The sequence below is a fragment of the Macaca fascicularis genome, chromosome 3 (assembly GCF_037993035.2).
Source record: "Macaca fascicularis isolate 582-1 chromosome 3, T2T-MFA8v1.1".
Taxonomy (NCBI): Eukaryota; Metazoa; Chordata; class Mammalia; order Primates; family Cercopithecidae; genus Macaca; species Macaca fascicularis.
The window spans coordinates 116,692,988-116,709,145 of record NC_088377.1 but is presented as its reverse complement, the minus strand read 5'-3'; the positions used below and the strand labels follow the sequence as shown (position 1 = coordinate 116,709,145).

At 34.8% G+C, this 16,158-nt stretch overlaps 1 long non-coding RNA gene across 5 annotated transcripts in view; it reads left to right on the top strand.

The window, feature by feature from the left end:
* Positions 1-16,158, top strand: part of LOC135970192 (uncharacterized) — a 631,278-nt gene that overhangs the window by 426,499 nt on the left and 188,621 nt on the right. For 3 of the 5 annotated variants that reach the window (XR_012432623.1, XR_010585758.1, XR_010585759.1), the window contains one exon: positions 1,233-1,569. The exons of the other annotated variants lie outside the window; for them this stretch is intronic. This is a non-coding gene — a long non-coding RNA (uncharacterized lncRNA). Of the gene's footprint in view, positions 1-1,232; positions 1,570-16,158 lie in introns of those variants that run through there. 5 annotated transcript variants of the gene reach the window in all.

Here is a 16,158-nt window from a genome sequence, read left to right as displayed (position 1 = left end):
GGTTTCGCCATGTTGGCCAGGCTGGTATCAAGCTCCTGATCTCAGGTGATCCACCCAACTTGACCTCCCAAAGTGCTGGGATAACAGGCGTGAGCCACCATGCCCAGCCTGGAGATTATAAGAATTTTGGAAGTCGTATAACAGGAAAGGGGTATGTATCAAAGATCAAGTATATATTTCAAAAATCACACTATCAGATAGCAAATGGAAGCATAGTGTTTTATTTATCAAGTACTGCTTGAATCAAGGTGACTATGTTATGGTAGGCAACAAAAATGGCTCCTTCAAAGATCTCCACATCCTAATCCCTGGAACTTGTGACTCTGTTAACATACATCCAAAGAAGAATTAAAGTTACTGATGGAATTAGGTTGTTAATCAACTGACCTTAAGGTGGGGAGATTATCCTGGACCATGCAAATAATGGCTCAAAGTAATCTTAAGAGTCTTTATACTGAATCTATAAATTACCTTGGGCAGTATGGCCATTTTCATGATATTGATTCTTCCTATCCATGAGCATGGAATGTTCTTCCATTTGTTTGTGTCGTCTATTATTTCATTGAGCAGTGGTTTATAGTTCTCCTTGAAGAGGTCCTTCACATCCCTTGTAAGTTGGATTCCTAGGTATTTTATTCTCTTTGAAGCAATTGTGAATGGGAGTTGATTCATGATTTGACTCTCTGTTTGTTATTGGTGTATAAGGATGCTTGTGATTTTTGCACATTGATTTTGTATCCTGAGACTTTGCTGAAGTTGCTTATCAGCTTAAGGAGATTTTGGACTGAGACGATGGGGTTTTCTAAATATACAATCATGTCATCTGCAAACAGGGACAATTTGACTTCTTATTTTCCTAATTGAATACCATTTATTTCTTTCTCTTGCCTGATTGCCCTGACCAGAACTTCCAACACTATGTTGAATAGGAGTGGTGAGAGAGGGCATCCCTGTCTTGTGCCAGTTTTTAAGGGGAATGCTTCCAGGTTTTGCCCATTCAGTATGATATTGGCTGTGGGTCTGTCATAAATAGCTCTTATTATTTTGAGATACATTCCATCAATACCGAATTTATTGAGAGTTTCTAGCATGAAGGGCTGTTGAATTTTGTCAAAGGGCTGTTGAATTTTGTCAAAGGCCTTTTCTGCATCTATGGAGATAATCATGTGGTTTTTGTCTTTGGCTCTGTTTATATGCCATCCCAATTAAGATACCAATTACTTTCTTCACAGAATTGGAAAAACTACTTTAAAGTTCATACGGAACCAAAAAAGAGCCTGCATTGCCAAGACAATCCTAAGTCAAAAGAACAAAGTTGGAGGCATCACGCTACCTGACTTCAAACTATACTACAAGGCTATAGTAACCAAAACAGAGATATAGACCAATGGAACAGAACAGAGTCCTCAGAAATAATGCCACACATCTACAACCATCTGATCTTTAACAAACCTGACAAAAACAAGAAATGGGGAAATGATTCCCTATTTAATAAATGGTGCTGGAAAAACTGGCTAGCCATAAGTAGAAAGCTGAAACTGGATCCCTTCCTTACTCCTTATACAAAAATTAATTCAAGATGAATTAGAAACTTAAATGTTAGATCTAAAACCATAAAAAGCCTAGAAGAAAACCTTGGCAATACCATTCAGGACACAGGCATGGGCAAAGACTTCATGTCTAAAACACCAAAAGCAATGGCAACAAAAGCCAAAATTGACAAATAGGATCTAATTAAACTGAAGAGCTTCTGCACAGCAAAAGAAACTACCATCAGAGTGAACAGGCAACCTACAGAATGGGAGAACATTTTTGCAATCTACTTATCTGACAAAGGACTAATATCCAGAACCTACAAAGAACTCAAACAAATTTACAAGAAAAAACAACCCCATCAAAAAGTAGGCAAAGGAAATGAACAGACACTTCTCAAAAGAAGACATTCATCCAGCCAACAGACACATAAAAAAATGCTCATCATCACTAGCCATCAGAGAAATGCAAACCAAAACCACAATGAGATACCATCTCACACTATAATGAGAATGGCAATCATTAAAAAGTCAGGAAACAACAGGTGCTGGAGAGGATGTGGAGAAATAGGAACACTCTTATACTGTTGGTGGGACTGTAAACTAGTTCAACCATTGTGGAAGACAGTGTGGCGATTCCTCAAGGATCTAGAACTAGAAATACCATTTGACCCAGCCATCCCATTACTGGGTATATACCCAAAGGATTATAAATCAGGCTGCTATAAAGACACATGCACACGTATGTTTATTGCGGCACTATTCACAATAACAAAGACTTGGAACCAACCCAAATGTCCATCAATGATAGACTGGATTAAGAAAATGTGGCACATATACACCATGGAATACTATGCAGCCATAAAAAAGGATGAGTTCATGTCCTTTGTAGAGACATGGATGCAGCTGAAAATCATCATTCTCAGCAAACTATCGCAAAAACAGAAAACCAAACACCGCATGTTCTCACTCATAGGTGGGAATTGAACAAGGAGAACAGTTGGACACAGCGTGGGGAACATCACACACCGGGGCCTGTTGTAGGGTGGGGGGAGGGGGGAGGAATAGCATTAGGAGATATACCTAATGTAAATGACGAGTTAATGGGTGCAGCACACCAACATGGCACATGTATACATATGTAACAAACCTGCACGTTGTGCACATGTACCCTAGAACATAAACTATAATAGAAAAAAGAAAAGAAAAGAAAAGGACATGCTCTTCAAATGCAGCCGTGAATACTTGTCTTGGGTCAATGTACAAAAAGCACCAAACTGGCACCCGGTTCCTCTCATCTTTCTAAATAAAAATTATAGATATAAAAAAAATCCAAAATGATGATAAAACCTCCAAGCACAGAGATATTAGTTTGAGAATTATTTATTAAAATAAAGAAAATTGGAAGTAACTATGAGGGATATCCAAAATATCTGATTGTGCATGCCTTAAGTTTATACAAAATTTTTGCATGCATATCCTTTACAGAGCCAGTTATTTGTGTGTAAATTATACACATGTACTCATGTGTTAATATATTACATGATAATATATAGGCATACACACAAGAGAAATTGAAAACGGATGAATTAAAATGTTATTATCAATAATATTTTTGGTTAGGACATAGGGATTGACCATACCTTCTATTTTTGAAAATGTTGATTTAATATTATCTGTTGCAGCAATTTAATGGCCTTCATTTAAGACCACTATGTTTAATATTTTTTAAAAGTCAAGCTTACTTTAACAAAATGTGCACATAGTCAAATTCATCCTTTTAAAGAATAGAGTTTAATAAGTTTTGGTAAATGTGTGTAGTTCTCTAACCACTACCACAATCAAGATAAAGAATATTTCCCTAACCTCAGGAAGTCTCCCTGTTCTTCTTTTCAATAAATTTCCTGCCCCTAGCCCCACCTCCTGTCAATTAGTGACCCAATTTCTCTCCCTATAGTTTTTTCCCTTTAATTTTTATAAATCTAACAAAAATAATGAAAAGAGTCTTCCTTCATATAATAAAGAGCAAGTAAGATTATGTCAATCAGTGCTGCCGAGAGCCAGAACTTTTCCTTTTCCAGAGAGTTTTATACATTGTACCATTTTTGTATCTGGCTTCTTTCATGTTGCATAATGCTTTTGAGGTCTAAGCATCCTGTTGAATTTATCGGTATTTTATTACTGTTTTATTTATGGGTAGTATTTCTTACATAGATATACAACAATTTATTCGTCAGTTGATGGATATTCTGGTTGTTTGCAGTTTTGGGCTATTATGAATATAACTGCTATAAACAATTGTGAAAAAAAAAAAAAAACGAGGAAGACAGAAGAAAGAAAACCAGAGAGATAGCAGCATGAATATGATGTAGCCTGATCCCGCTAGTTTTGAATGTAGAGAAATAGAGATGATGAGGCAAGGAAAGCAAGCAGCTTCTAAAAAAGAGGAAAAAGCAAGAAAACTGATTTTCCCCTATCACTCCCAACAAGGGTTGCAAAGCAGCTCTCCCAACACCTTGATTTTAGCCCAGCAAAACCCATTTTTGGACGTCTCACCTCTAGAAATAAAAGATTATAATTTTGTGTTGTTTTAAGACACTAAGTTTGCAGTAATTTGTGACAGTACCAACTGGAAGCTAATACAGAGTCTAAGGGCAAAAATGAGGTCAGAACAAACCTAAAAAATCAGTCAAGTATAAATGAAATTCAATTATTCTAAATGAAATGTACTATTATTCAGTGAATCCATTTTTTCTTTATTTCATTTGTTGGTGCCTAAAGACTTGCCTACGTGATCTAAAAATCTACATCATGCAAATGACTAAGAAGTTAACTTAATTTTGCTTTCGCTCCTGGATAAAAAGTCTCTAGAGTCAATGCTTTCATATATACCATCACATTTTTAATATCATTGCTTGGTAATTAATACGTGGGCTAAGAGAAGTTCAAACAACTACTTGCTACTATGGATGAGTATGATGCTACTATTGAAGAGAAAATCACTGTTTTATAGATGAATGGTTTATGAACATTATTCATATGACTGTTGTAAAATTAATGTGAATTTTTTCAACGTTTAGATGTAACATAAATCTCATGTCTTTAGAACTGAATATCTAAGGGCCTTGTGTATATGTGTCAAGTTAAAAATCTACCAAGAGTTAAAGTCATGGCTCTTCCCTGAACTCCACTGAAGTTTCCTAAACTTAAAAAAAAAAAAAAAAAATCCTCTGCTCTCAGTCGTTTAAAGAATTATCTACTGACTGCATTGGGACAGTAAAGAACAGCAGCAGGGGCAAAAGGCAAAAGCAAAAAAGCAGGAGACAAGGTCCCACCTTAGGGCCTTTGTACTTTGTGTTGTGTTTGTCCAGAAAGAAATTTCTCAGCAATTTACATGGCTTGTTCTCTCATTGTTTTTAGGTCTTTCTTGTTAGTGTGGCTTTTGCTGTTTACCTTCTAAAAGTTTAATGCCCCACTGTGACTTCCCATATTCCCTTTCCCTGCTGTGTTTGTTCTCTTTAGCCCTTGATACTATATGCTACTTTTTTTTAATCTTGCTTGTTGTTTTTTGTGCCTACTGACCTGTTCACTACGCACTCTGTTCAACCAGGAGGAATAATATTGCATTCAAAATCACAAGAGACAGCAGGCTTTACCCAACACCATGCTCACTTAGATTCTGGAAAAAATAGAGGATGGGTAAATTGTCATGTACAATAATAAGATAGAAACGGTCTCTTGTCACTCAGGCTCAGTTTCCAAATAACTTGTCATTTCACATGAAATGTGAAAGGTCATGAGAGATGATACCGAATGATGTGGACCAACTCAGTTCAGGAAAGCCATGGTTCAGAGCCCTTTTCAGATTTTATACCTTGCTTATCACAGTCCCATAGGGGTACATGATTAATTTCTACTCTCTAGAGAACATACATCTGTCAATTAGATTATTAAATGAACCCAATATGTGCATTAAGTTACAAATTTGGTGTTGGTACATAGAATTTAAGTTAGATCCTGTACACTTCTAAAAATTCCATCAGTTACTGTTGCAAGGGACATTAGACTAAAAGGTCATATTCTGAGGCTAAAGGAAAGACCACAGATCTAGCTTCAAACATGTTCAACGACTAAGAAGCTCATAATCTCAAACTCTTTTGTATTGGGGCATTGGTAGTTTATGATTAGCAGAAATGTATCAAGAATATTGAGATCAAGAACTAATATTAAAGAATATTTTAATGAAAGTGTATGCAGAAAGACCTATAAGTGACCCATTGGGCCTTTTAGGAATCTATCCCAATTAATCTAATACAGAATGATTTCTAAGTATATTTATGTTAGTTCTATGTTGTAAGGTTTTTAATGAAATGCTTTTTACTTTAGTCCATTTTTTTTTCTGTGTGAATAATTTTGTAAATCTTTTGTCTATAAAATTTAAGACTTCAAGATTACACAGCTGTCTGAATTTCACATATTTATTTGACAAAGTTTCCAACTATTATGTTATAATGAGTTTTCCTTACTTTTGTACGTTTTATTTTCAACATATGTATCATTTTTATAACAAATTCTAAGTGTTCTTAACTCTCTTTTACTGGACACACAGTAAGACTACATTTCTTAGCTTTCCTAGTAGACACTTTGGTATTGTGTAACTGAGTTTCAAGAAGATGAGGGGAAATGATACATCATATCAAATCTAAAACAATCAACAGCAGTGTGGTTTTACGGTGTGCTTTTTCCTGTCCATTTGACTGAAAATGAAGCATTCTGAGATGGCAGGATTGCAAGATGGGGTCACCCAGGGTTCCTGGTTGCTGATTGGAGGAAAGCTGTGCAAGAAGAATCCTATTTGCTGTTTAAAGTCACTGGCATTATGACATTTGCATGTTTCAGCAGCTTGTATTAATTACCCTGATTATCAGAGGAAATAATAGCAAAGGAACAGCTGATGTACAGGTTTCAGAGAGAGAATAAATTTGTCACTAAATATCCAAAGAGAATATTTAATGATAAGTGTATTACATATTGAGAAAAGATTTTTGAAAGATTTCAACATGATTAGTCATACTACACATAATCATGGTATCAAAACACTGAATAAAAGTTTTATAAAAGTCAGCGTTTTTAAGGTTCATGCTTATCATTTGACTATATATAATTAATATCATTTATTTATCTATTATATAATATGCACTATGCAACTAACAAAATACATATAAAATAAATTCATTCATTCCTTCATGTAATCTTTAAAACAATATTATTTCATAGAGAGAAAACTAAAGTTAAATGATGATTAATAACTTGGCCAAGATCACAAATAATTAGAGTAATAGAATTATGATTCTAGCTTTGGTCTCTACAATTACAAAAATCCTCATTGTCTCTAATGAGCCATAATATTTCCCAACCACAAATATGCTTACACACACACATATACAAACATGCACACACTCCTAGAGGGGACATTTCTTCCTCCTCCTCCTCCTCTCCTTCTTCTTCTTCTTCTTCTTCTTCTTCTTCTTCTTCTTCTTCTTCTTCTTCTTCTTCTTCTTCTTCTTCTTCTTCTTCTCCTTCTCCTTCTCCTTCTCCTTCTCCTTCTCCTTCTCCTTCTCCTTCCGTCTCCTTCTCCTTCTCCTTCCCTTCTTCTTTCTTTTTTTTTAATTTGAGTCAGAATTTTGGTCTGTTGCCCAGGCTGGAGTACAGTGGCACAATTATAGCTTACTGCAGCCTCAGACTCCTGACTCAAGCATTCCTCCCATCTCAGCCTCCTGAGTAGCTGAGACTACAGGCACATGCCACCATGCCCAGCTAGTTTATTTTTTATTGTTAATTTTTTTTTTGTAGACATGAGATCATGCCACATTGCCCAGGCTGGTCTCAAACTCCTGAGTTCAAGTGATTCTCCAGCTTTGGCCTCCCAAAATGCTAAGATTACAAGCATGAGCCACCATGCTCTGCTAATTATTTTTTCTTTATTGTGAATTCAACATATCAAGGACAAATATATTTCACACCAGGAATATCGTGTTTACATATGAAATGTCTTTCTTTGGTGATATTAATAGCACTACAATATGTGAATGACAGGAGATTTTTATGTTGACTGTTACTATCCTTCTATTATGGTATGTCTGTACAATTTTGAAAAAAAAAATAGATACCCGTCAATTCTATGTAATAGTAAAGAATTTCTAATCCTGCATTTGAGATAGATTTCAGCAGGTCTTTGAAATGGTGTTCATATCAGTGATTGTGTATTGTTTCATATTGCAGTAAAATGGTAATGTTGAAAAGATAAATTGGCCGATGACGATGCCTTAATAAGAATCTATGTCATTTGAATTTTTATTGATTAAATTAGGGTTTAATCATGGCCAGTGGATTGTCTCCAGTTTTTAATTAAATTTTTATTGGAACACAGACACCCCATTCATTTATCTATTGTCTAAGCTGCTGTTGGGTTCTAGCATTAAAGGTTAGTAGTAGTCACAGTGACATATGGCCCACCAGCCTAAAACCTTTACAATCTAGCCCTTTAAGAAGAAGTTTGTTGACTCTGGTGTAAAGGAAGAAAATTTTCTGAAAAGTATGTAGCAGAATGATGGTAAAATAAGAGCAGTGCTTCCAAAAACAAACTTCGACAGTCATGTGAGATGTGGAAGGAGACAGGGAAAAACAACTTGGAGTACTAGCATGATAGTTATCTGAGGAAAGGTAAAAAAATAAAGCCTGAACTTTGTGTAAAAAAAAAAATAAAAAGAAAACAAATTATGATAGAAGTACAGGGCTGCAATATAGTATATAGTATATAGTATATAGTATATAGTATATAGTAGAGCTCTAAAAAGAGAGCTCTAACTCATCACTAGGTATTTCTTTGACCACCACTCTTCAGATTCCTACTTTTGGTTGCTTCATTCTCTGTGTATCCATATCACGTACTCCTTCCCATGTACCAGTCCTCATATATTGAAGTTGTCTATTAGGCTTCCTTTTCTCCAGTTGGTTTTTCTTCGATAAGACACCCTTCTTCCCCCAAATATCTCTTTCATGACAGAATTTCTCAGCACTTCATCATTGTCACCATTTAAATGCTGTCTCTCTTTTTCCCCCTCCTTCTCCTTCACCCCCATGTGTCTTTTTCGCTCTCTCTCCTTCTCTCCCTCTCTCTCTCTTTGTCTCTCTCCCCCTCTGTCTCTGTCTCTTAATATCTCTCTGGTTTCCCCCAGGATTGGAAATAATACTGACATAAACTAAATTTACTTTTTTTAAAACATGCATGCTGTTTTCCTCAATATTATACATTTGACATAAAAATTCTTTTAGAATAAATAATCCTACCATTAAAATTGTCTTCATCTCTTGCATGTCATCAATGTTTTTTCTCTTTACTGGTAAATCCTCATTAATATGCAAACATTGCAATTTAATGCAACTATCCAATCTCAAAACAGACATACAGACAAAATCTTTGGTCCCATTTCTCTCTCTGCTATTTCATTTCTCTCTTTTGTTTTACCAAAAGCAAGTCCTCAAAATACTTGACTATGAATTCTGTTTGACTTACCTTTTCTTCCATTCTCTCTTGAACCCAACCTAACCAGTTTTAGCATATGCAGAAGGAGCATTTACGAAACCACCAATGAACTTCACATTGCCCGATCATGATGTCCAGCCCAGCCCTCATTTTACTCAGCCCATCATCAACAGTTGGAAGAAGTTCTCTTTCTCCTTCCTTTTTGAAACATATTTTTTCTCTTATTTTCTGAAGCTACTCTCAGATTTTTCCACTTATCCATTCAGTTACCATTCTGAGTCTCTTTACCAATTCCTTCATAGCTCCCTGACTGCCAAACATTGAAATATCACAAAGGACTCTATTATTTTTGTCATTGTCCACTCACTATAGATGATCTCAACCAGTCTTATAGCTTAGAAGATTATCTCTATGCTAAAGACTGCTACATTTATATGTTCAGGTAGACAATTTTGCTACAGTTCACATTCATAAACTCACCTGCCTACTTGACATCACTGCCTACATGTGATTTTGGATTATACTATATCAATTCAGCTAAACTAGGGCTACACCTCCCAGAATTCCCTTACCTGTATGATTTTGAGTTTGGGTTGGACTCAGAGAAATTTTTGTGAGATTTGTGAGGTCTGTGTGTGGTGCAACACAGTCCTTATAAGTATAAAGGCTGTCACCCCTTTTTCATATAGCCCTGCCTCATCTTGTTTGTCTGCAGAAGAAAACAGGGCCACTGAAGCTAGCTCCCCGACTTCTACCCTGTCACTATGACTTTTAGATTTTCCTTGTGTCCTGGGCCAGACAGGAGTACAGTTCCATGGAGAAGAGTGTGACCTTCTCCAGCTGGTGATCTCCTGCTGGTGATCAGGGCTGAAGGCACTGAGAGACAAACTCTAATTCTGGTATGTTCTTTTGAGTTCCAGTGTGTCCTTGCTCCCTCCTGCTTCAAATCCACATTTTCTTCAACTGCTAGCACTGAAGACCAACAGAAACATCAGGCCCACCACCAGATGCAAAGGCAGCAGCCTTGAACAGATTCTTTATCAGCTTCTGCAATTCCATGAGGTCAATTATTGTGTTAAGTTCCTATTATAAGCTCCTGGATTCTATATCATTCATAGTGGTTCTGCTTTCTTGCTTGAGTCCTAACAGATATCCTCTGCTTTATTTTTTCCTTATAAGAGCTAGAACCACTTGACATGGTAAGGATTTAATGCTTAAGTATTTATTTTCTGACCACCTCCAGTAGAAAGTAAGTTCTCTGTGGACAGGAAGTCTTTTCTGTTTTGTGCAGGGGTACATCCACAGCGTGTATAATGGTGCCTGACTCACAGTAAGTACTCAATACATATTTATTTATGAATGAATAATTATATATTTTTCAAGAGACATTTTTGGTTAATCATAATATCAATATATAAAGAGAAACAGTGATCAGGAATAAATAAAAATCCTTGAAATGTGGATTAGAAATATTAGCATTAAGAAAATAAGCCAGTGAAGTAGTTGAAAGCGAGAGGAAAGGGATTTTTTTTCTCTCTACTAACAGGTTAAATAATAAAGAGTCCAATTCTATATATTACGAGGTACTTGTCAGGTTATTTTCTGAATGTGCACATAGTTTTGTCAACTGTTAAAGACTAATCAACAGCGGTTTGCAGTCAGTGACTGAAATTGCTAGGAAAAAAAAAGCCTGTCAATTATGCAGTTATGTTCCACTTCAAAAATACTGTGTAGTTGCAAACAGACATTTGGCAAAAGAGTTGAACAAAAAACAAGACATGACATTCTAGGCATACAATTTTTCTTTTTCTTTTCTGTAGCATGATAGGTTCTGCCTGAAATTTGTTTGTTTTGTGAGATAAATCCTCTTCTCAAAAAAGCCAATGATGTTATTAATTACACAAAGGAAGGGGCAACTGAGGTGGGATCATGCTAAGCTGAGGTTGTTAAATGAATATGAGCTCTCATACAGAAAACTTCCCCAGTGGTGAACTAAGCTGTCACCATTTTAGTGCATCTGAGGAAGTGTGCTCCAAGATTTATGTTAGTGTTGGCAAAGAAATGAACTAATTTTAATTCTCTCAACTCCTAAATTTGACATCAATCCAGAAACTTTGCAACTAAACTTATCTAAGTTTGCTGCACAGCCGATAATTACGTTAAGAATGTCACATGGGAAGACAGCAGTCTACCTGGTATAAGTGTGAAAAGTGAAATTTAGAAAAAAAACTTATTTTTACTTTTAAAAATGTTCAAGTCTTTCAAAAGTTCTCATTCCTAGAAGGTCATAAAAGGACTCACAGAAGATTTGTTTTTTCTGGTTGCCCAACTGGTTACAAAACTAGATTACTTCCTTCTACTTCTGCCAAAATAAAAGTTATTAAAATACTATATTCCCCATCTGCCAGTCAGAATCAAAGATCCATGAAAGATGATGTTTATTTGTACATGTGCACCTTTCCCACCATAGAACTCACATTAAATGCAACACTCAAGATAGTTTCAGCTGCTTTGTGAAGCTGGTTTTCTCACATCTTCTTTCTCAATCATAATATGGAAAATATTATTGCCCGTCCTAAAATAAAAATTCTTTCTCTCAGCAGTTTATTTGAACTGAATTTTTCTTCCTCAGATGACCAAATATTTATTTGTCACAGTGATAATAAAGGTATGATTAATTGCTGATTTTGGAAATAGTGAGAGACTTAAAAATGTCAATTTTCAGCAGGGCACAGTGGCTCACCACTGTAACCCCAGCACTTTGGAAGGCTAAGGTGGGGGGATCACAAGGTCAGGAGCTCGAGACCAGCCTGGTCAATATGGCAAAACCCTATCTCTACTAAAAATACAAAAATTATCCGGGTGTAGTGGCGGGTACCTGTAGTCCCAGCTACTCAGGAGGTTGAGGTAGGAGAATTGCTTGAACCTGGGAGGCAGAGGTTGCAGTGAGCTGAGATCATGCCACTGCACTCCAGCTTGGGTGACAGAGTTAGACTCTGTCTCAGGACAAAAAAAAAAAAAAAAAAAAAATCTCAATTTTCTTGGAGAGTATTGCTTCAAAGAGGAGGATTCATGCTGGGAACAAGGAAAAGATCCAACTGATTCTCTACTGAAAAGATGGATATGATCAAGTAGATTTCCAGTGAGGAAGAAAATATTAGTGCTATGCAGTTTGGTGCTGGAAAAAAGCCCCAATTCACACAACACTAGTTTAAGTAATTTTAAGTAGCTAGGTTTTAAATTGTAATTGTAAAAAAAAAAAAAAAAGTTTTTGAAATATTCGATGATGTTAACTTGTGACCCAATATACTACTGTTGTTTGAAAATGAAACAAAGCAAAAGCACACAAACAAAGTCTATCTCTGTTTTTATTGCTGCTATCTTTTGGATTATGCCAAAAATTGATTTTGCCAATAGAGGGCAATAGTCAAACTAGGATGGCTGCATCTATCATTTTTGCAACTTCTAATGAGGTAAAAGGACACATAGAATCCTCATCTGCTTTTATGAATATTGCTGTGTAATTGCAGTGTAATTATGGCACACAACAGCTTCAGAAAATTATCTTTCAAGAAAACAGCTGGTTCTCTTTAACAAACCGAGATGAAATCTAGTCAATTAAAAAAAAAAGACCAAAGAAAATATTCCCCCAATATATGCTGATATAATAAATGACAAAAAAGAAATATCATAAAAATGTTAAATGGATAAATCACAGCTACTGATATGAAAAATAAGACAAGGTACAAACATAAGAAAATTAGAAAGGTAGGAGATACTTCTGACACATTGTTTTATATTACAATCTAAATGGACTTCTTAGAAAGATTTTCAAATATGTTTTTTATTTTTTGTTTTCATTTGTTTGTATAATTATGTAAATGCATGGATATATACTTCATATATGAAATACATGCATAAACATGCAAACAAATTTAAAGCATAAGATTTTTTAAGCCAGTGCTCAGGAAAAATTTTAAAAATGACTAAATTTGGGCACTTACTCTAAATTTGTAATTATATTAAACATTTTGTTATGTCAATAAGCCAATACATGAGTGTCTCATTCTATAAAAACTCTATGCACAAAACTTTGAAGGTTCTAACGTCATTAACAGAATGATCAATAATAGATGATCCATTTTGACAAATAGTTTATTTCAATGTTACTTTAAAAGTCACGCCTTTTAGATCGGCATAGAGGTGATTGGATTTATGAAAAAATGAAATTCCCAAGGTCAGAAACATAAATACTAGCATTTAAATTTTCTCGTCTTCCATCTGGTTGATATTTTCAGGTAGTCAAGTTATATTTAAACTCTCGGTATGAGAAATAAGAATTGGTGTTTTCTTGACTCACTGAATGGCATCTCATGGCAGTTCCATGTCATTGAAAGCAAGTATCTCTTATGACCCTTACATTCATGAATTATTTTAATTAACAACAAACATTAACTGAAGGTATATTTTTTAACCTCAGAGGAATTGGTCCCTGAGTGGTTAAAATTGAAACAAATAAGTACAATATATAAAATTATAAACACAAATATGTATACTTACATATATAGTATATCTATATGTATATATGACATGCACCTGTATTCAAATAGATATATATAGAGAAAATCAAATAATAATTGTATTCTAAGTTTTTTTGTTTGTTTGTTTCTAATTGCACAAAGTAAGTTGAGAATCTACCAATAATACTCAGTGGTTCTCAAGTGTGGATCCTGGACCATTAACATCATTACCCCTGGGAACTTGTTAGTTCCCAGTCTGTCTCCATCCCTACCGGCCTGAATCAAAATTTCTGACAACGGTCTCCAGCAATCTGTGTTTAAACCAGCCTCTATGTGATTCTGATGCACGTTAAAGTCTAACAACCACTTATTTTAGTAAAGATAAGTTATTTTCATAAGTATTATAATTTGGACAGTATCAATTCCTGATTTCATCCTGGCTCCAGGCTTGTTTTTGGGCAAGTTCTGAATTTGGGTATAGTTAAAATGTTTTTATCAGATACATTGGTTCTTTATTACTATTGACCAAATCTTTCCAAAACTGGCTTTGTAATCAAATCTTTACAGAAACATTCTTATATTAGCTATGGAATCTAGGCCTCATTATTTCTTAATAATAATCTAGAATTCAAAAAATTAGAAGACTTGAGACCAAAAAGGTTAAAAAAATTACCAAATATTAGAAGGGAGTTTGATAATAAACTTGGGTTTAAAATCCAAATCTTCTAACTTCTGTTGGGAATTTTAATTGTAGTAGATTGGAAGCTATGGATTTTAACTAATTTTCTGTATCAGTGTTAAGATAGCTGTCAAATAACTCATAATAGACATTTTTATACTACACACATTTTCAAACTTGCTGAGTATTTCACAGAATACATTTTTCAGACTAAGTACTTCCATGTTTCCCTGTCATTGTCTGCATGTAAGAATAGTTTCTCCCAAAGTCAAAAAGATGTCTTTTTTTCACATTTGAGATACCCAATAGCTGTAGCGGAGGTACAACCTCATACATATTTTCCAACACTAGGGAGCAAAGGATGCTTAATTATCAAGTGTAGATCTTCTTTCTTGCTGTCTGCTTGCTTATTTCTTCTAAGAGCTATTGTTGTTCACCAAGAGGTGTTGCTGTCCTCAGCTGCTAGCCAGGAGAATGAGAAATTTAAGACCACTTGTTAACTTTTCTCAGTTACTGGCATATCCTTTTAAGACAATTATAATTGTATGATTTCCCTCTGCCTAATTAACTGTATCCCTACTATAAAGTTGTTGAATTCAAGGATTAGTCTTTTCTGTTTATTTTTTATTTACTTATTTATTTTTGTCCTCAGAGCCTGGCACATGATAGGTCACTAACATTAGTGTCAAATAAATAAAATAATTGAATGAGAAAAAAAAGATATTCAGTTTTGCAGAATTAACTCTCTAATGAAAAGATGATTTTCACATAAAATGTACACATGCTTTGTGATAATATGATAAAAGAAAGATATATCTGTGCATATTCAAATTTATTTATAACAAAATTATCTCAATGCTTGTGACTGCATCCACAGTGCTAAATGTTTATTTGCTATTATGAGTGAAACCTGTGTTGCTGTGGACCACATAAGCTTTAAAGGAAATGAAGGGCCATCATAAAATTAATAGTTCGTGTTGTTTAGCTCCTAAATTTCAGTCCCTCAATTGTTAGCCGCTGACTGCTAGTTGTTTTTTGTATGTTTGAACTATTTCTTTAGCATAGCATATGACATAAATTTTTCTTCTCTTTTGTCTGACTTCCAGTATACAAGATCTTGTATGTTCATAATATGGCTGCAAAAGTCATGCATTAGATCACTAAAATCACAAAAGAATACTGCCTACTTTCCCTACAGATTCAGCTGAAAGCAGCTTCTTCTCAATCTGTTCATTGTCTTAATGAATTTGCATCAAACCTTATTCAGCAATATACCTTTTGTTTTCTATGGGCAGCATTGTTGGCTGTTTGATATTCTTAATCTTGACCACTGCTCCTCAAACTTTTCTACTGACACATTCTTGCAACCAGAGGCAAGTAACAACTATGATTTCTGTGGGCTTTGCTTTATCTTAAAATCTATGCAAAGTTTATTCTGTTCCATAAAAGAGTAATGCTTTCATATTAAAATAATGTTTTAAATTGCTTTGTGTCAAGTGGCAATTGTTTCCTCCAAAAAGGTATGCTACATGTTTCCTGTACGATTTTAATAACTAGGAGACACACACTAGCATACTGTTGTGAGTACTCATGCCCAATTTCAGGAGCTTACCTTGCTTAAATTTTAGTCAAAGAGTTCATTAATTTTTTTTTATCAAGGTTTATTGGAGATTTCTACATTAGTAGTCAACTATCAATGGAAGCTTAAGTGTGGGACAATCTGAATAGTAAACATCTTGCCGTATTGAATATTGTTCCCCACTCCCACCAATTCTGAATCTTTATCCTTGGAAATAGCAATTTACCATTAATTAAGAAGCTTATTGTGAGAAACTTTCGGAATATCTATGCTGCCAATTCTCAATATATATTCATATTTTT